Source organism: Podarcis gaigeae (genome assembly GCF_964106915.1).
Source record: "Podarcis gaigeae genome assembly, chromosome: 3".
Classification (NCBI taxonomy): domain Eukaryota; kingdom Metazoa; phylum Chordata; class Lepidosauria; order Squamata; family Lacertidae; genus Podarcis; species Podarcis gaigeae.
This window is the reverse complement of record NC_139680.1, coordinates 103,943,665-103,963,710: the sequence shown is the minus strand read 5'-3', so window position 1 is coordinate 103,963,710 and position 20,046 is coordinate 103,943,665. Positions and strand designations below refer to the sequence as shown.

The 20,046-nt window shown below is 45.1% G+C and overlaps 1 protein-coding gene, 1 long non-coding RNA gene and 1 pseudogene across 6 annotated transcripts in view; 1 reads left to right on the top strand and 2 right to left on the bottom strand.

Moving 5' to 3' along the window:
• Nucleotides 1–20,046, top strand: part of LOC310841777 (phosphofurin acidic cluster sorting protein 2-like) — a 180,659-nt gene that overhangs the window by 35,722 nt on the left and 124,891 nt on the right. The window lies entirely within an intron of this gene.
• LOC310842204 lies at nucleotides 3,148–19,386 on the bottom strand. Its single transcript, XR_014562995.1, has 3 exons — nucleotides 18,663–19,386; nucleotides 8,105–8,178; nucleotides 3,148–3,407 (listed from the first exon to the last, which is right to left on the bottom strand). It is a non-coding gene; the product is annotated as an uncharacterized lncRNA (long non-coding RNA).
• On the bottom strand, nucleotides 5,749–6,684 carry LOC310841973 (small ribosomal subunit protein uS5 pseudogene; annotated as a pseudogene). Its single transcript has one exon. The product of its transcript is annotated as a small ribosomal subunit protein uS5 pseudogene (transcript).

Below are 20,046 nucleotides of genomic sequence, written 5' to 3'. Positions count from 1 at the left end.
AGCCTCTCTATTTGGCCCTTGGCACTCTCCCCAGGCCACACCTGCTTCCACCGGGCAACTCTGCTTCATCACCCTCCTTTAGTGTTTTTGCCTGGAGGGAATGTGTCCTTGAACTGTGACAAGAACTCCTGCTTGCCTGAATAGAGGGTGGAAAGGGGTATTTGAGTTGTATATAGCCTATTGCACAAAGGTAACATTTGCATATTCTGTCCCACCCAGTCTTGTTTCTGACCCTTGCACCTTACTGGCCTGTGGCTCCCAGAAAGTTGCCCAGAAGGGAATGTGGCCCCAGGGCTTCAAAATGGTCTGGGCTGAGTACATTCCATGTATCCATAGGATCTCCATCAGGTATATTATCGGGTGTAGAACTGGCCACCTTTAGAATACTGAGAATAATGAAGCTGTCGGGAATGCATGATCAGTGTCACTTGAAAGTCATAAACCAGAGAAGTACTAACTAGGTAAGGAGTGGTGTGAGGCTTGAATGCCTAATCCCCGTTCATTTCTCTCTCTTCCCTTCCCTTTTTCCACCCCAGAAATGTCAAATTATGCAAACCAAAGAGGAGCTCGATTCCTTTTATCTATTTTTGATGCAGACTTTAGGGCTTGGCTCGGAGTTTTATGGGAACAAACATGTGCAAATCCTGAGTTCAGGAGTCAGGATGATTGGGCTCAAATTTTTCAAGGCTGTTTTAAAAACAATGGCGATAGAGAAAAGTTGTAGCTGAATGAAAAGACTAATCCAAGATCCACAAGAAGTACTCAGCAGGGGAAAGTTGAGTATCGTCCCAAGGATGGCTGGTTTTAAGATTATAGTTCTTATTGATCGCTGAAACACCAGAACTGTGCCCCTGATTTAACTAGAAACAAAATGTAGTTTTCCAGTCTTTGGGTTAAATAATTCTTGAAGCACTTCACCAAACTGGTTCAGAGATCACATTTTCAGTTCAACAAACCTTGGTTGAAATCAGCTTTGCAAATTAGGATGGCAAACCGTTGTAATGTGTAAGGAGCACTCAAACTTCAGTTTCCTGCTTTATGTGTCAGAGCAGATTGGAAATCCTGTATTAAAGTCGGGTACAGAAGGGGAGGAGAGAGTGCACTGATTGCTATTTTAATTGATCATATTGCAATATAATTATTACTCATCTGCACCAAATCCTGCAACAAATAAATATTTCTGAGACAAGTTACCACCACAGTTAAGCGATTTAGAATGCTGTCCTTGATTGGACATTTTACTGCTGTGTGATTCTGAAAACCTTTCCCTCCCTTCCCTTTATAAGGCCTTTAAAAGTGGACCTTAGTGTGTTTTAGCATGAATGAGTCGCATGCTACTGCATGCTACCCAATTGCTCATGCTTTGCTCCTCCCTTGGTGTAAATGGTTAAACAAGCCAGGAAGCTTTGACTTCTCATTCCATCCATATTGGGGATCGTGATTTCTTGCTCCCTAACAAGTCATGATTTTTAGTCAACCTTAAGTCATGGTTTGTTTTTGGCTTGGAACTTGTTAGGGACCAGCAAACCATAGTTCTTGGTTCTGACATAACAGGAAACCATGGCTTCCTTATTGGTTTTATGCTGCTTCCAGCCAGGGAGCAACAAAGTGGGAGTGATCACACAGCGTACGGTGGTGCCCCGCAAGACGAAAGGGTTTTCCGTTTTTCGATGCGCTTCGCAAGACGAATTTCCCTATGGGCTTGCTTCGCAAGACGAAAACGGCTTGCGAGTCTTGCGATTTTTTCCGCTTCCCCCCCTTTTTCTAAGCCGCTAAGCCGCTAATAGCCTTTTAGCCACTAAGCCGCTAAGCCTTTAATAGCCGCTAATAGCGCTAATCCGCTAAGCTGCTAATAGGGTTGCTTCGCAAGACGAAAAAACCGCTAGACGAAGAGACTCGCGGAACGGATTATTTTCGTCTTGCGAGGCACCACTGTATTGTTTTTCCTTGCTAAACTAGATTTTCCGGTTTACTGCAAACACTGCCACTTTCTGTTTGGTCCCCAACATGACCCAACATTCCTTTTTTTTAAAAAATATTTTTATTAATTTTAAGAAATACAGAAAAAAGAATAAAGAATAGTTATAAGAAAATAGAATAGAAGAATAACAAATTTCCATGTTCTTTTTCCATCCAATCTAAAGGACTTCCCCACATCCTCCAAACCCTACGTTCCCTGTCATATAAAACATCAGCAATTTGTTAACTTATTTCAAAACTTATTGTATCTTCCATTTTATCATGTTCCCTAATTTCAATTTTACTGTAACCCAATTCTTGTATGCTTTGTATTAAACACAATAAAGTTATTTCATTATTTTACCTCTAAATTCTTGTGTCTTAATTTTCATTTCATTAACTTACATTTGCTGAAGCTAGAGTTTCCTGAAAGGTGCATTTTTTTTTAACATTCATACAGCTTATAGTGTTTTTTCAAATAGTCCTTAAACTTTTTCCAGTCCTCCTGGTTATCCCTTTCAACTCCGTTTAGCTCAAAGATAGGGGGACAGTTCCAAAAAGTAAAAGTCCATAAGTTTCACAATTCTTTCCCTTTTATCCTCAAAATGCAAAGTCTATCAATGCACTCTTTCTTCCAGTTTTACAGTCCCTTTTAAATACTTCAGCTCGCTTCAGAGCCCTTGCTTTGATCTAATTAGCAGAGTCGGGAGGCGGACTTCCTGTTACTCGCCTCCCGTTTTCAGCCGAATTTCTTCAATTTAGATTAAGAATTTAAACCCCTTACTCACGGGTATGTTGCTCCAATTCCGATATTTTCAAGAAGAAAGGTCAGCGCTCATCAGCAGCAGCAGCGCAGCTTTGCTTCCACGAAAAGAGCGATGAACTCACAGCGCCGCTCCCCCTTTCACGTTCCGGAGCCTCTTACGAGGCTCCTTCTCCGCTTCTGGGGGGGCTCAAGGCGCCCGCCGAGTCCCACGGCCGCAGGCTCGCTCTGCCTGCGGTTTTTCTTGATGGGTCTCCGCTTTGCCGCAGCGGACGACCCTTTTTCGCGGAGCCCCTCTTCACAGCGCGAAGAGGACCGCCATTGCTGTTTCGCGCCGCCTCCGGAAGTCCAACATGACCCAACATTCCATGTGCAAAGTACTCCCATTCATTTTCTGGGAAAGGAGGTAGCTCCATGGATATGCAACGAATGGATTTATCTTTCTGCAAGCTGAGCATTCTCTACTCATAAAAGAGAACACGAGGAAAACACTTGCTTATTAAGCAGAGCATCAGTGGAGTCGGTCTCTGTATTCAGCAAACACTGAACATACCCAGGATCTTAGAAAGTCCTGCAAAATCAGATTTGATTGTGCTGACAGGTTTCTCTCCTCTCTGATGCAGAGGTTGCATCAAAGGTTCCTGCTGAGGCGCTGGCAGGTTTCAACCAGCACTTTTTATCAGAACTGCAAAAAAATAAAAAATAAAAAGTTTCCTGAAATACAAAAAAATGTTTATGCAATGGGGACATAGGAAGCTTCCTTATATGGAGTCAGACTATTGGTCTATATAGCTCAGTGTTGTCTGCACTGATTTGGCAGCAGCTGTCAGGCTCAGGTCTCTCCCAGTCACACCTGGAGATGCCTGGGATTGAACTGGGGACCTTCTGTATGCAGATCAGATGCTCTGCCACTAAACTATCACATTTCCCCATTACATACCGTATTTTTCACTCTATAGGATGCACCCAACAGTAGGATGCACCTTGTTTTAGAGGGGGAGAACAAGAAAAAAAGACTCTCCCCCTCTTTGCGCAGCGCCCCATTCAGCGAAGCCGCAGGAGAAACGGAGCCCATTCCATTTCTCCTCCCTTTTCGCTGAAGGGGTGCTGCGCAGCTCTGCCTCTCCCACATTGCCTTCGACTTCAGTGAAGGCAACCCGAAGCCTCTGGAGCGCAGTGGGAGTTTCCGCTGCGCTCCGGAGGCTTCGGGTTCCTTTCACTGAAGTCAGGAGAGCAGGACTCTCCTGGCTTCAGCAAAAGGAGAGGTGAAAGGAAAGGCTTCAGTGAAAGGAGTAGCCTTCCCACTGCTCCCTGAGCTTGTGGGGCTGGCGGTGGGGGAAGCCTGACTTTCCCCCAGCCCCAAAGAGCAGGTCAGGGCTGGCGGGGGAAGCCCGGGTCCCCCCCCCCAGCCCCAGGGACCACACATTTGCTCCATAAGACACATAGACATTTCCCCTTAGATTTTAAGAGGAAAAAAGTATGTCTTATGGAGCGAAAAATACGGTAACTAAGATACATTTTGATCTCATTTACTGAGGCTGTAGAATTCTGCTCTGTGATCCCTTTTTTAAAAATGGGGATAGGACAGGACAGAGGGAATCCATGAAATGTTGTGCAGCATCTGTCATGTATAGGATGATGCTCAGCCAAGCATCTCTCTCTTTTTTTAATAGGCACTGCTTTCGGAGTTGGGCCAGTCCAAATATAGGCAAGAAAGGAAGGCAATATTGCCTTCAAGAAGTTTCCTCATTACTGCTCCCTCCTTTGAAAGTCTTAGATTAATCTGGCCTTCGCTAGATTAATCTGGCCCTCTAGATGTTTTGGACTACAACTCACATCCTCCCCAATCAGCACATCCTTGGATTGAATATTTCCAGATTTGATCTTTTCTCCATGATCACTTTGGAGCAAACCAACTATTAGGGCACCTCATTGGCTACCCTTGCAAAACTCTACCCAAATTTCTTCCAAGTATCTATTAAGAAGGACTGAGATTCCATTAATGCATTAAAAAGCAACTCTAGCTCTCCATTGAAAGACACTAGTATCTTAATTTTCTTAATCATCCTTCGGCTTCTCAGTGTGAATAAGTTATTCAAAATGAGTTAAAGATTTGGGCACACTGTGTTCTCTCAGCCTGTGTGATAAAGTATGACCTAATTTGTAAATATTGATAAAGCTGAAGTCTCATTCAGCACTGTAATTTCCGCACAAGAAAGTAACTCTGTTATCTGTAATTAAATCCCTTTATCTTGTCGGGTCACTTTGATTCTAGACCCTAAAATCATACTGCTTCAGAAAAAAGGTAGTATGTAAAAACGGGGTGAGTAGAATGACATGTGGTCTTGAAACAAATGTGAGATTTCCCCATACTATCGGAACTCCACTGTCAAACATTCTTTGTGAGTCCTTCTAGTTCAGTATTGTCTACACCAGGTGTCTTCTGGAAACCATTTCAGACTCAGGACCCACTTTTAACCCAAACATGCATTTGGAGACCCGTTTCTTTTTTCTTTTTGCCAGGTATTTGCATGGTGGTAGCGTTTCTGTTGCAACCCACCTTGGATCAGGCTGTGACTCACTAGTGGGTCCCCACTCATCCATCAGTTGAAGACCAGTGGTCCAGCCCCACCTGGAGAGGCCAGGGATTGAACCTGGGACCTTTTGTATGCAAGGCAGATGCTCTGCCACTGAGCTTTGGCTCTTCCTCAAGAAAGGGGAGACCAGGGTTCAAATCACTCGGCCGTGAAGGTCCCTGGGTGACCTTGGGCCTGTCGCTATCTCTCAGCCTAACCTACATGAGAAGGTTGTTGTGAGGATGACATGAGGTCGGGGAGGGACCATGTGTGCTACCTTGAGCTCCTTAGAGGAAAAGTGGGGACTAAATAAACAGCTGTCATAGTGCCCCCATGGTATTAAAGCTTCCAGATTATGACAGCCCAAGGAACCATCATTTCATTTTTAAATTGTATGTGCAGAAGTAGAGTTGTGGGAAAGTATAGAGATTCAAAATGTACCTTTTTAAAAAAAATCACTCTTGGCCACTTTATTTTAAAGTACATCTTTTAGGTAGTTGCCACAGCAGCTGCTTGGGTTCTCTGCACAGATACTCTGGTAGCATGAGTCTTTGCAAGATGATCAATGAACTCCTGATAAGGTGACTTGGTGAACACAGTCTCTTTCCACAGATCAGGGGTAAGGTAACTATAGTCTTTGAGATGGCATCATAGGTGGCCTTGGCAAAGTTGCCCAAGGTGGCAGTGCAGCCCCTGGCTGATGTGTAACAGTCGTCAATACCAGCCATCAGCAATTTCTTGGGAACTGGGGCAGACACAATTCCAGTACCACGTGGCGAAGGGATGAGACGCACAAGTACGGAGCCACACCGACCTGTTACCTTGCAAGGTACAGTGTGCGGCTTGCCGATCTTGTTCCCCCAGTAGCCTCTCCTCACGGGCACAATGGACAGCTTCGCAAGAATGATGGCCCCACGGATCGCGGTGGCAACTTCCTTGGAGCACTTGACCCCAGGACCAACATGACCATTGTAGTCACCAATCTCCACAAAGGCCTTGAACCTGGTGCGCTGACCAGCCCGGGTTTGTTTCTGAACAGGCATGATCTTCAAAACCTCATCCTTCAGGGATGAGCCCAGGAAAAAGTCAATGATTTCAGACTCCTTGATTGGAAGGGGGGAAAGGTAAATCTCCTCCAGAGACCTGATTTTCATGTCCTTTACTAGGCGACCAAGTTTGGTGACTGGAATCCATTCTTTGTCTTCAGTTTTGCCCTGAGCTCCACACCCTCGGCCACGTCCTCTCCCACGCCCTCGGCCTCCACTGCCAAAGCCTCCTCGGAAGCCTCCCCTGGCAGCAGCTCCTCCACCTGCAGCTGTTCCAGCTCCTTCTGCCCCTTGCACAGCACCGGCGCCGTCCGCCATTTGGTGTTCTCGACTAGAAGCTTCAAAATGTACCTTTTTTTTTAAAAAAAGAGCGAAGTTCAAGAATATGCATGATAGTTTTACTCAGAATAGACCCATTAAGCTCAATGGGTCATGATTAGCTAATCGCCAAATCACAACAAAATAAGATGAGAACAGTTCATTAAACGAGAAATGGTCAAGACAATACAGTTGTACCTCGCAAGACGAATGCCTCGCAAGACGAAAAACGCGCAAGACGAAAGGGGTTTTTCGTTTTTTGAGTTGCTTCGCAAGACGATTTTCCCTATGGGCTTGCTTCGCAAGACGAAACGTCTTGCGAGTTTGTTTCCGTTTTCTTAAAACCGTTAATACCAGGGTGCATCCGTGCTTCGCAAGACGAAAAATCCGCAAGACAAAGAAACTTGCAGAATGAATTAATTAATTTCGTCTTGCAAGGCACCACTGTACATAAAATGCAACAGACTCTGCAGAGGGCGGGGATACATGTGTTGTTCATTATATTTTGTATGATGTTCATTTCCTACTTTTCAATTTACTCTGATACTACACGTAGAAAATATTATAGAAAGTTATGTCATGCCTTCAAGAGAAAGCTGCATTTCAGTGAGACTCCTTTGAATGGTGTTCTGTGAAGTTTTTAGCTTTGTGACAGTAGCACTGCGTGAAGTCTTCCCTGTTCCTGTTACCGACCTTAAAACTAAGGAACCGATTGAACTTTCTAGCTTTTGAAGGTAGCTTAAAACAAGAAACAAGTGGCTTGCTTTTACTTTTGCCAAAATGCATACCTTTTAAATTTTTTAGATGTTGATAAAGAACAACTCACCTTGTGTGATCCCCTGACCACCCCTGCATGCTTTAAATTATTTTCTTTCTTTTCCTCTCTTAATTTAAAATACTAGCTGTGTTCCTGTTTTGGAAGCTTTCAGAATGAGAGTAGCACTGGACCTGGGATATCAGATGCTGAATTGGAACAGAGTGCCTTAATGGAACTACCTAGCTTACTTCTTTTTTTAGTCTCCTGATTTTCTCAGGAGGGGTCAGTGATGGAGTATAGTTGCACAAGTTAATGGACTACAAGCTGTCATGCTTCTAGTTTGGCTCTTTGCGCAGAGCCACGACATTATTCTGTAGTCATTTTCAGACATAAGCTGTAAACCATGGTGTAGTGTTCCGTAAATGAGTCTGGAGCTATATATTTTACCCCTTCCCAATTTGTCTCTGGTGTTACCACAAGGAGGAGTTTTGAAGCATCTTTTAGTTTAAACTAATCTTAGTTTGTCTGAACAGGGGCAAGCTGTGGTTTGCCTAATCTATGATTTGTGCAAACAACCCAAAATCAGGCTGTGGTTTCTCGCTCGTTCGACACCTTTGATGAATTTATTTTGCTCCGCTCCATTTTGGGATGGTTTTATGTGTTTTAAAATTGTAGCGATTTTTACCTGTTTTGAAATTGTATTTTCTCTTTGTGGTTGCCTGCCCTGGGACATTGTGGTGAAGGGCGGGCAAATTAATCCTATAAACAAAGAAAAGAAACCATAGTTTATAAATGAGTCCAATTCCTGATTCAGATAAAATGACAAGGTGTGGTTAGTTGAAATAAGTGAATGCTTCTGTACTTCTATTTGTGATTGTGATGGAGGCGAATGTAGAGGGGGGAGTGCATAAGCCTATGGTTTGTCCCTGTAGCTCTAAGCTGTGGTTTAGCATTCTGTCCAAATATGCCCGGTGTGTGGAGTAGTGTGTTAGTGTGGTTGGCTTTTTGGGTGGTAGCTTTGCTGTACTTGCTGCTTTTTAAAAATGAGAGTTTCTTGCCGTTTCCTGCCGTTGCAGGTAAAGCAGGTTTTTTTCTGCTTAGGAGGAGTACTTCATTGCTTCATTTTGAGGATATATGTGCATATACACCAGTGCTACGAGTTTCTATTCTATTCTATTCTCATGTGAATTTAGAAATGCTGAATTGCCATGGTAGCTGGCATGTGGCTTTCTTGGAGGGCAATTATCTCCTTTGGAAATAATCTTTGCTCTCTTCTCTTCCCCCCACCCCCAAATATTTCAGGTAGCGTGGAGTGAGGGCTCAGACCTGGGGTGAATCACAGATTGGAATTGCTAGTGGGAAGCTAGGGGAATCCTCTCCCCTGCAAGGGGCTGCACAAAACCACAGCATATTTGGGTGAAGATGGTATTGAGAGGACAGCCGTTGTTTGCCTTTTGCTTCAGGTAGGCTGCCTGTTAGTTTTCAGGTGCTGATGCTACCTATCTAGGAGACAAGTTCAGAATATGCAGCCTGACTTTAAAACAGCCTGACTGTCAACCCTGACTTGCAGTGGCTATTTAAGCATTTCCTGTCCATGTCGCCGTTCTTCTCCAACAGCGGAACACAATCACCTCTCCAACTAGGGATGTTGAGAATTGGATGCCAAGGTCCTTTGGATACAGAACCTGCGGCAATACATTCAGATGCTTTTAAGTATGTTGCCTGCTGGTAATGGGGCTAAGCGTGTGCCTTCCTTTGGCTGAAACACAGGTTGTTTTACTACCCGCTTGTTAATTGATATACTGTTTATGAATTTAGTATTTATTTTCAGCCGAGCCGGAGCCTCTTTCTTAAACACTGAATGGAAAGCCTGTAGGTTGAAGATAGCATTGTCGCTGTCAGATAATGTTCCATATTGTTTGCTCTTTGCTATTGTGTTTGCATTACGTTAAGCCACTTTGGGGATCCTTTCGCAGGGAAAAGCAGGTCGCAAGGGATGGTGTCCTCTTCTGCTAAGCAGAGGCAGAAAGCTGTGCCAGCAGCTGATTTTTCTAGGATGCATGGCTGTAACTCAGGGATGGGGCATTTGCCTGGCATGCGGAACATCCCAGGTTCCAGGTAGGACTGGGAGAAACATTTGCCTGGAATACTGGAGAGCCTCTGCCAGTCAGTGTAGACTTTACTGAGCTAGATGGACCAGTAGTTTCCCATGTGAGTTTGGAGGCCTCTCGCTCACAGCTGACACAATGAGTCCTCTTTTGCTCGGAAGAAAATAGCCAGTGTGGCCTAGTGGTTAGAGTGCCATACCAGAACCTGGGAGACCAGGGTTCAAATCCCCCCTCAGCTGTGAAGCTCCCTGGGTGATGGGTCAGCCACAGTCTCTCAGCCTGACCCAACCTCACAGGTTTGTTGTGAGGATAAAATGGAGAGGGAGAGAGGCATGAGTGCCACCTTGAGCTAGAATCATAGAATCATAGAGTTGGAAGAGACCACAAGGGCCATCGAGTCCAACCCCCTGCCAAGCAGGAAACACCATCAGAGCACTCCTGACATATGGTTATCAAGCCTCTGCTTAAAGACCTCCAAAGAAGGAGACTCCACCACACTCCTTGGCAGCAAATTCCACTGTCGAACAGCTCTCACTGTCAGGAAGTTCTTCCTAATGTTTAGGTGGAATCTTCTTTCTTGTAGTTTGGAACCATTGCTGTTTGAAGGAAATGCCGGATATGGATGTACTAAATAAAAAGATTCATAGGAAACCGTAAGACCTCAGGTCCCTTCTGGGGAGCAGCTTCCCCCCCATCCCTGGGAGCCTGTTGACTCCTTGGCAAAACTAATTGCTAAGTTAAAGTTCTGTGAGTTGGGCTTGCTGCTGGTGTTGTGGCCTGCAAAATCAGACCACAGAGGTTGGGACAGACTCTCTGCTGCCTCGCACAGTGTCCTCTGCTTCCTTCCGAGCTGTAATTGTGTGGGTATGCAATACAATATCCCATCATTGCTCCGGAGCGACTCAGGACATGTACAAATATTCCCACTTGACCATTATTCTGCCCGGCATGAAATTGTTACATGTATTTTAAAGCTTATTATTGTGTCGTCCTTGTCCTATGAAGCCCGGTTGCCTTAGATACCATGGATCTGGTAACTAGGGCAACTAGATGTAACTGACAAAAATGGAGAAAGCAGCAATGAATCTTCCTTCATGCTTTCTGAAATCAACTTTGGATAAGACACTTGCTGAGAGAGAGAACCGGGAGGGGGAATTGCCTGTCCACAACCCCCTGCCCACCCCTGAGAGACCTTTGTGGGGGCTATGCTCATTCATTCCACCTGCCATCTCTTTTTCTGCAGCCGCCCTCTTCCTTCGAGGGCACACAGCCCTACCCTCTGTACTTTTTGAGATGACCCAGGTGTCCCGTGTGTTGCGTGGCAGGGAAGAGATTTATGAACTCAGACAAGCAAAGTTGTCCCGCTTGCAAGAGGACGTTCTGCCTGCTCAGCGGCACTTCCTCTCCCCCTCCCTTCATGGGAACCTAAGAAGAGCCTACTGGATCAGGCCAATGGCCCATCTATTATTATTATTTTTAAATAATTTTTATTAACCGACCAATCAAATCACATCACACAAATTCCGAATTACAAAACCGAATTTTAGATTTTTGTTGAGGGGACCCATATTTCAAGTTCCGAATGATTCCAATCATCTTCTTGCTACTGCGTTAATATCCACAGATCAGTCCAAATAATGTTCATAATTCTATCCAGTCTTATCTTGCTCAGGCCAGTGGCCCATCTAAGTCCAGCATCTTGGTCTCACCACGGCCAACCAGATGCCTGTGGAGACCTTTCAAGCTGGAATGGAGCACAAGAGCACTCAGCCTTCCTGTGGTCTCCAGCAGCTGGTGTTCAGAAGTATGGCTGCCTCCAGCTGTGGAGGCAGATTATAGCCATTACGGCTAATAGCCATTGAGAGTCTCCTTCACCAGGAAATCTGTCTAATCCTCTTCTAAAGCCACCTAAATTGGTGGTCATCCCAGCCTCCTGTGGGAGCGAGTTCCGTAATTGAACTGCGTGCTGGTATAAAGAAGCACTTTCTTTAATCTCTCCCAAATTCAGCTTCATTGGAGGTCCATGAGTTCTGAGAGAGGGAGAGAGAAAAACTTTTCTCTATCCAGTTTCTCCATGCCATGTACAATTTTTACAAACTTTGATCCTGCTGCCTCTTCTCTAAACTAAAATCGTCCAAGCACTGCAGCCTTTTTGGGAGTCCCTCCGTCCCCTCGATCATTTTGGTTGCCCTTCCAACTCAACAGTATTATTTTTGAGGTGAGGAGGCCAGAACAGGCTTCCAAATGGAGTCTCACCTTACATGTGTGCCTTCTCCCCTATCTGCTCCAGATCATTTGGATCTCACCTGTCAATCCTGCACCCAGCTTTGCTGTTCAGGGAGCTGCGACTGGCTTGTCCAGCTCCTTGTCGCTGCTGCTGATCTCAAACTTAACAACCAGTGCCTGTGGGGAAGGGCCTTTCCTGCAGTCTGCTGTGCACCCTTCACAGAATATTGTTGGACTTCCAAAGGATGCCAAGTGTCAGAGTTGTGGATACACTGCGCTTTTGGTATCCTTGCAGCTAAGGCTGTACAAAAATGGCAAGAAGAGCTCCACTGCTTTGGGGAATAATATCCCCGCCTGCCCCCCACACTACCCCAAGTCCACTTGTAGTGCTGTAATTGTTAGATCCATTTGGAGTTATTTTCTTTTTATTCCGCAGGCGACTACTACTCTCTCTCTCTCACTCACACACAGCCTGGAGGCTGAGGCTGTGCGCTGTTCAGAGTACAGAAGCATATTGAGTATTTTTGTTTTGTTGTTCTTGTTTTCCCCGTTGGCAAAGAGCTGGGCTAGGTGACTTAAGAGATCTCCTTACCCAGGAATCTAGGTTCCTATTAAGCCATCTTCTGCCTGAATTGGCACAGCTGGGTCATCTGCCTGGGCTCCCTATATTGGAGGGACAAGTGAGGTGGAATAAATGCTCTCCGCTGGCATTCATCCACTCTTCTGTCTGTGGTGGTGGGCTGTTGGTTTCTTTTCTTTTTCTTTTTTTGGCAGGGGGTATATTTTTCCTGAATCCCTCCACAAGCTGGTTTCTTGAAGCAGGAACGCTAACCTGCCTCTGATGTTAAATGCAAAGCCAAGCCAAAAAAGGGGAGGTCTTATTGAAAATACACTGAAAAGGATATACCAAGAGCTCTGGCCAAAAGTTTCAATATAAGGAATAATTCCTACTCGAGAGTTGAAACGAAAAACGTGTATATTCTGCTAAGAAGGTGTCACAGAGAGAGAACCCTGCGATGGAACTGTCAGAATAGGAGCTCCACCCTGACGGAGAGGCCATGCTGCCTTGCAGGGGGCCACACTGAACTCCAGAGACTGTGAGCGATTGCTTTGACGGCGCATGTTGTCAACTAGAAATAACTACTGAGGCATCAGCTTTTTACCCAGGCTCTGGCAGGAGCATATGTTTCCAGTGCGAAAGGAGAAGTGGTGACAGATGTCAAAAGGCTTGCAGTGGTGATATTTGTTTTTTTTAAAGCCTTGGCAGGGTTCCACGGAGAAATTGTGCCATGCGCAGAAAAGGGAAGTTGTGCTCCGGTGTTGCGTTGGGGAACACCCAGTCTCTCTGATTTAATGGAACTGTATCTGTGTGGTGGTTTCTTTGAAATGGTTAATAGGGCCAAAGAAATATCAAGGATGTGCCTTCCTTCTTTTTAGAATTTTTTATATCTTGCCCTTCTTCCAAGAAACTCAAGGTGGAGTACATGTGTCTAAAAAGATAAAGGTAAAGGACCCCTCATCTTGCTTTACTGGCCGAGGAAGCTGACGTTTGTCCACATACACACACACACACACACAGAGAGAGAGAGAGAGAGAGAGAGAGAGAGAGAGAGAGATATGCTTGCCCAGAATGGCGCAGTGCAGGACACAACTGGTGTTTTGAATCTGCCCTATTATTGCTATGTATTTACAGTACAGTCGTACCTTGGTTCTTGAACAGAATACGTTCTGTGAGTCCGTGTGACTTCCAGAACTGTTCAAAAACCAATGCGTGGCTTCCGATTGGCTGCAGGAGCGTCCTGCAGCCAATCGGAAGCCGCATTGGACGTTCGGCTTCCAAAAATCATTTGAAAACCGGAACACTCACTTCCTGGTTTTGATTGTTCGGGAACTGATTTGTTCGGGAGCCAAGGTGTTTGAGGTCCAAGGTACGACTGTAATAACTACTTTAATGTTTGCAAATAATGAATTTAAAGTGTTGTTGTTATTATTATTATTATTATTATTAGCAACAACAACAACAACAACAACATACTAGTAACCTGTCCTTCATCTAAGCAGAAATCAGGGCAGGATAACAACCTTGGCCACTTAACTGGGCCTTCCCCTGACCTGATGTTCTCCAGTCTTTCCCAGCCAGCATGGTCAAAAGTCAGGGATGATGAGAGTTGGTAGAATCAAAAATATGGTTCAGGATGTCTGCTGTGACCATTACATCCCATTGGCCTTCCTGTACAAGAGCATCACCTTCTTCTGCTTTGGAGCTGCTCCACAGTCACCACGATGGAGTTTACATAACATACAGGGACAGACGGACGAGGTTGCCATCTATTCTTTGTTTAAAACTATGAAGGCTATCAGGACTGGGAGAGACCTTTCGCGAGAGCCTGGGAAACTCCTGCTGGCTCCCTCCAAATGTTTTGGATGTCACCCATCATCTCTGACCATTGGTCACGTTGTCTGGGACTGATGGGAGTTATAGTCCAAAACTCAAGGCAGCAGGATGGAGAAGCCTGCATTAAATGGACTAGTGGTCTGAGTTCAGAATAAGGCAGCTTCTTCATATGTCCACAAAGTCTCATGTACCTTTTAAAAATCTTGCACAGAAGAAAGAACAAACCTAGCTATCTTTCTCTCTCTTCACAAGGCTACAGAGATGGGAAAAGCTACATTTGGTGATATTTTCTGTTGGCATTAAAGGTCCAAGAGCTCCTTCAGAATCTGTATGTGGCAACCTTGTTTATGAAGTACCATCAAAAAGGCTGAAAGCAAAGCTGATCTGTCTAGAATTGGGTATGGCAGTGGCTGTTCTCATTTAGGATATGGGCTGGTTCTGCTGCTAGGAAACCCCTGCCCCCATGGCTGAATTCTAAATTCAGTCTGGTTTGTTTAGCAGTTATCTCTGCTTCTGGGCACAGTTCCAAGTGCTAGTGTTGACTTAACCTGATGGTAGGCAATTTAGGGCTTTGTATCAGAAAGACCTTCTCCCCCCATATGAGCTGAGCTGTTTACTGAGGTTATCATCCTAGATCCACTACAGCACTGGAAACTGCAGGAGGGGAGATTGCTCCTGTGCTCATCTGCTTGGCCACTCTGAGAACAGGATGTTGGAGTACGTTGGGCTGCTGGCCTGATCCAGCAGGCTCTTCTTCCATTCCTGTAACCAGGACTTGGGAACCTGTGGCCCTTGACACGTTGTTCAACTCCATAGAATCATAGAGTTGGAAGAGACCACAAGGGCCATCGAGTCCAACCCCCTGCCAAGCAGGAAACACCATCAGAGCACTCCTGACATATGGTTGTCAAGCCTCTGCTTAAAGACCTCCAAAGAAGGAGACTCCACCACACTCCTTGGCAGCAAATCCCACTGTCGAACAGCTCTTACTGTCAGGAAGTTCTTCCTAATGTTTAGGTGGAATCTTCTTTCTTGTAGTTTGGATCCATTGCTCCGTGTCCGCTGCTCTGGAGCAGCAGAAAACAACCTTTCTCCCTCCTCTATGTGACATCCTTTTATATATTTGAACATGGCTATCATATCACTCCTTAACATGCCCAGCTCTCTTAGCCGTTCCTCATAAGACATCGTTTCCAGGCCTTTGACCATTTTGGTTGCCCTCCTCTGGACACGTTCCAGTTTGTCAGTGTCCTTCTTGAACTGTGGTGCCCAGAACTGGACACAGTACTCCAGGTGAGGTCTGACCAGAGCAGAATACAGTGGTACTATTACTTCCCTTGATCTAGATGCTATACTCCTATTGATGTAGCCCAGAATTGCATTGGCTTTTTTAGCTGCCGCGTCACACTGTTGGCTCATGTCAAGTTTGTGGTCAACCAAGACTCCTAGATCCTTTTCACATGTACTGCTCTCAAGCCAGGTGTCACCCATCCTGTATTTGTGCCTCTCATTTTTTTTGCCCAAGTGCAATACTTTACATTTCTCCCTGTTCAAATTCATCTTGTTTGTTTTGGCCCAGTTCTCTAATCTGTCAAGGTCGTTTTGAAGTGTGATCCTGTCTTCTGGGGTGTTAGCCACCCCTCCCAGTTTGGTGTCATCTGCAAATTTGATCAGGATGCCCTTGAGTCCATCATCCAAGTCGTTGATAAAGATGTTGAATAAGACCGGGCCCAAGACAGAACCCTGTGGCACCCCACTAGTCACTCTTCTCCAGGATGAAGAGGAACCATTGATGAGCACCCTTTGCGTTCCCTATCCCTGTCCTTGGCCATTTTCCAGGTGCCCCCACTTTCATAGAATGATAAAATCATACAGAGTTGTAGGGTTGGAAGGGGTCACAAGGGTCATCTAGTCCAACTCCCTGCAGTGTAGGAATCTCAACTAAAACATCCATGACAGATGACCACTCAACCTCTGCTTAAAAACTTCTAAGGAAGAAGAGTCCACCACCTCCTGAGGGAAACCATCCCACTGTTGATCAGTTCTTACTGCCAGAAAATTTTTCCTGATGTTGGAATCTCCTTAGTTGGAATCTCCTTTCTTGTAACTTGAAGCCAGGGCAAGAGAAAATAAGCTTTTCCCCTCTTCCATGTGACAGCCCTTGAGATACTTGAAGATGGCTATCATACCTCCTCTCGGTCTCGTCTTTTCCAGGCTAAAAAAGACCCAGCTCCGTTCCTCGTAAGGCTTGGTTTCCAGACCCTTGATCATTTTGGTTGCCCACCTCTGCACACAGCTTGTCAACATCCTTCTTAAATTGTGGTGCCCAGAATTGGACGCAGTATTCCAGGTGCGGTCTGACCAAGGCAGAATAGCGTGGTACTGTTATTTCCCTTCATCTGGACACTATACTTCTGTTGATGCAGCCTAGAATAGTGTTAGCTTTTTTTGCCGCTGCGTCACACAGTTGACTTATGTCAAGCTTGTGGTCCACCAAGACCCCAAGATCCTTTCCACATGAACGGCTAGTAAGCCAGGTATCCCACATCTTATATTTGTGCATTTGGTTCCTCCACCCTAAGTGCAAACCTTTACGTTTGTTCCTGTTGAAATTCATTTTGTTAGCCTGGGCCCAGTTCTCCAATCTGTTAAAGTCATTTTGAATTCTGATTCTGACTTCTGCAGAATCAGAGGTCAGCCACTGAATAGCCCTTTTACAGACACCCACTCTTCCTTTGTTTTGGCGCTAGGCTTAATTTTATTCGAAAGATCTTCTAAGGATGGGTGACTGGAGGTCCTTCTGCTGTTGTTGCCATTTGGTTTGGGTTTTAATTTTGTGTGGGTCATCTGGATTGGATTTCATCTCTGTGTGTCTGCCTCTTTGTAGACTCCCCTGTGACATGCTGATGTATTAATATATTGGCGGCAATCGTGTTTTCCCATAGCATAGCTCAATCTGAATGAATTGGAGCGGAAGAAAAAAATGAGTTGCTGGGAGTGGGGTCAGAAAGGAATGCCAAACCTGTGCAAACCTCTGCCATGGCCCTTCTTTGAGATACATGAAGAGCAGGGTGGAGCTCATGGCCAGCTACTACATGACCAGTAAGATGCTGTTTCCAGTCCATAGGGACTAGAAGGGTGTGTTTAAAATATCTCATCGTTCTTTTCCATTGAAAAAAAAAAAAAGCTTGGGCTGTGTGCCTCATGTCTGTGTGTAATGTATACACTTGATGCCAAGAAAACCTAGGGTTTTACTGTTAGGAATATGGTATGCAATATCACATTCACACATATTTGCTTAATTTTTCACAGCTTACTCTTGATGCCTAGAGCCAGGTTTTGAAGGAACTTGGAAGCTTTTGTAAGAGAGGGAGGAAGGAAGAAACAGTATGTGGCATGGCTTTGCGGGTTGAGGAGACGAAAGAGTAGGAGACGTAGGAAAGGGACAGAGCCGAGCCCTGGATCTTCACTCCCCAGGCTGCTGGGGAAAGCTTTTTGCTTGCATCTATGTTATCTGCATGCTTGCAAACTTATCCTCACATCCATTAGCAATGGAAGCATTATTTTCAAGGCAAGAAAGCAGGCCTAAAAAGGTGGCAGCTTTGAGGATATTGAGCCCTGTAGCCGAGAACTGATTTAGTGATCTTAAAGCAAACTTGTGGGAATGTGTAATAGCCGTGTTGTTTTCAGTCTAGCTTCTTGTACTGCCAACTGTAGAAAGAACACATGCTCTATAAGCTTCAAGCCCTGTGTGTGTGCCCATGATACAGGTAACTTCTCCCTTTCTTTCTGTCTGTCTGTCTGTCCGTCTCCCTTCCTCCCTCTCTCTCTCTTTCCCCTTAGCCTTCCGCAACCTGGCATCCTCCAGATGATGGGGCTATAACTTCCATCAGCCCCAAACGGTACAGTTTGGGAGGGCTGCTCTTTTCATGAGACTGCTGCAACTCGTCCCAGATCTACAATTCCCAGAGTTCCCTGTGAAGAGGCATTGGTTGTTAAACCACTCTGGGAACAGTATTTCAAGAAAGCGAATAGGGATCTCGTAACAATCCTCAGCACCCTTAACAAACTATAGCTCCCACATTTTTGGGGTTGGGGGGGGGGAGCCATGGCTGTTCAAAGGGCTTTAAATGTGTTGTTTCAACATGGCCTTAGTACTGAAGCCAAAATGTCTGCATTGGTCAAAAGGGCATATATAATCTTAGAAAAGGCCTGGCTGTGGAGGGCTGTAATGAAGAGCACCTACATTATAGGATTTACCTCTACATCCCTGATGGTGGGACTGGGAGGAACTGACTAAAACAACTATTTGGAATCTAAAGGAGGAGTGAAAATGCTGAAAGGTGCTTATTGTTCTGTGTGAACGGACTGCAAGGCAAAGGATAACATTCACTTAGTATGCATAAATGTAAAGTGATGGACCTGTGAGAGAAATGTTCAATTGCTTATCGTTCATTCCAGACTAAACAGTTCAGGAAAAAGATGTGGACATCTTTGTAGACCACTTAATGTACCTCATTACTAGGCTTCAGTCTCAGAAGAAATGAGATATTTGGCCGTCGTGCGAAAAGGCTGGAAACAAATAACACAAGTTAAACATCGCTATGAATCACTTTCTTTGCCCTTCTTTGGTCTCCTCCGGCTGCCTTGACTCCCAACTGCCAAATTGGAGGGTTGTGGGGTTTTTGAAGGCCCAAATAAGTGTGTTGCAAAGAGGCTGACAGGAATGGAATAGCTCACATTAGTGAAGAAGCTAATGTGGGAAGACACTGGCGTTTAACGTGATGGATGACACAGAGAAGGCAGATTGGGAGCGGTTTTGCTAGTGCCTTCTTGATAATGCAAGAACAGAAACACATTCAATGACATTGAAAGTTGGCAGATTATATATATAAAAACCCACCCTGTAAGAAATAGATATTCAGGCAGTGTCGGGTTAGATTACAGAGCTCTTCGCTACGCCCTGCCACTTATGCCAAGGGCTTGGTGATATTTATAAATGCTCCATGGGCATTTTGATCAATACCTGCAACTGTATGCGTCAGGTTTCTAAAGGATGCCTTGTGTCTTAAGTTCCCGCAGATAAAGATGTGAGAACCAGTGTGGCTAAAGTGGAGAGGGGTGGACTTGGGCCTAGCTCAAATCTCTGTCCAGCAGTGAAGCCTCCTGAGGTAAAGCAGGCTGCAAGATGGTGACTAGTCCTATCCTTTCTAGGGTGATTGTGAAGACAGTAGCAAGGGGAAATACATGCTGCAGATGCAAAATATGTCAACAGAAATCAGCCTGACACTTTCAAGGGTTTAAAATTCAAGTTTCATAGAATCATAGAGTTGGAAGAGACCACAAGGGCCATCGAGTCCAAACCCCTGCCAAGCAGGAAACACCATCAGAGCACTCCTGACATATGGTTGTCAAGCCTCTGCTTAAAGACCTCCAAAGAAGGAGACTCCACCACACTCCTTGGCAGCAAATTCCACTGTCGAACAGCTCTTACTGTCAGGAAGTTCTTCCTAATGTTTAGGTGGAATCTTCTTTCTTGTAGTTTGGATCCATTGCTCCGTGTCCGCTTCTCTGGAGCAGCAGAAAACAACCTTTCTCCCTCCTCTATGTGATATCCTTTTATATATTTGAACGTGGCTATCATATCACCCCTTAACCTCCTCTTCTCCAGGCTAAACATGCCCAGTTTCTTTGGGGCTGATTGCTGATGACTTTGTAAGGGCTATAGAGACGTTGCAACACTGCTGGAATGGGAAACTCGGTGAAAATACAGGCCTGGTTTGGGTGGGTGAGACTTTGAATCTTAAGCAGATTATACAATGGCAGGCAATGAAAGGTTTTATTTCATTCCTGTAAATTAGTCTGGAACCTCTCTCCCCGCCCTGGTATAATTTTTAG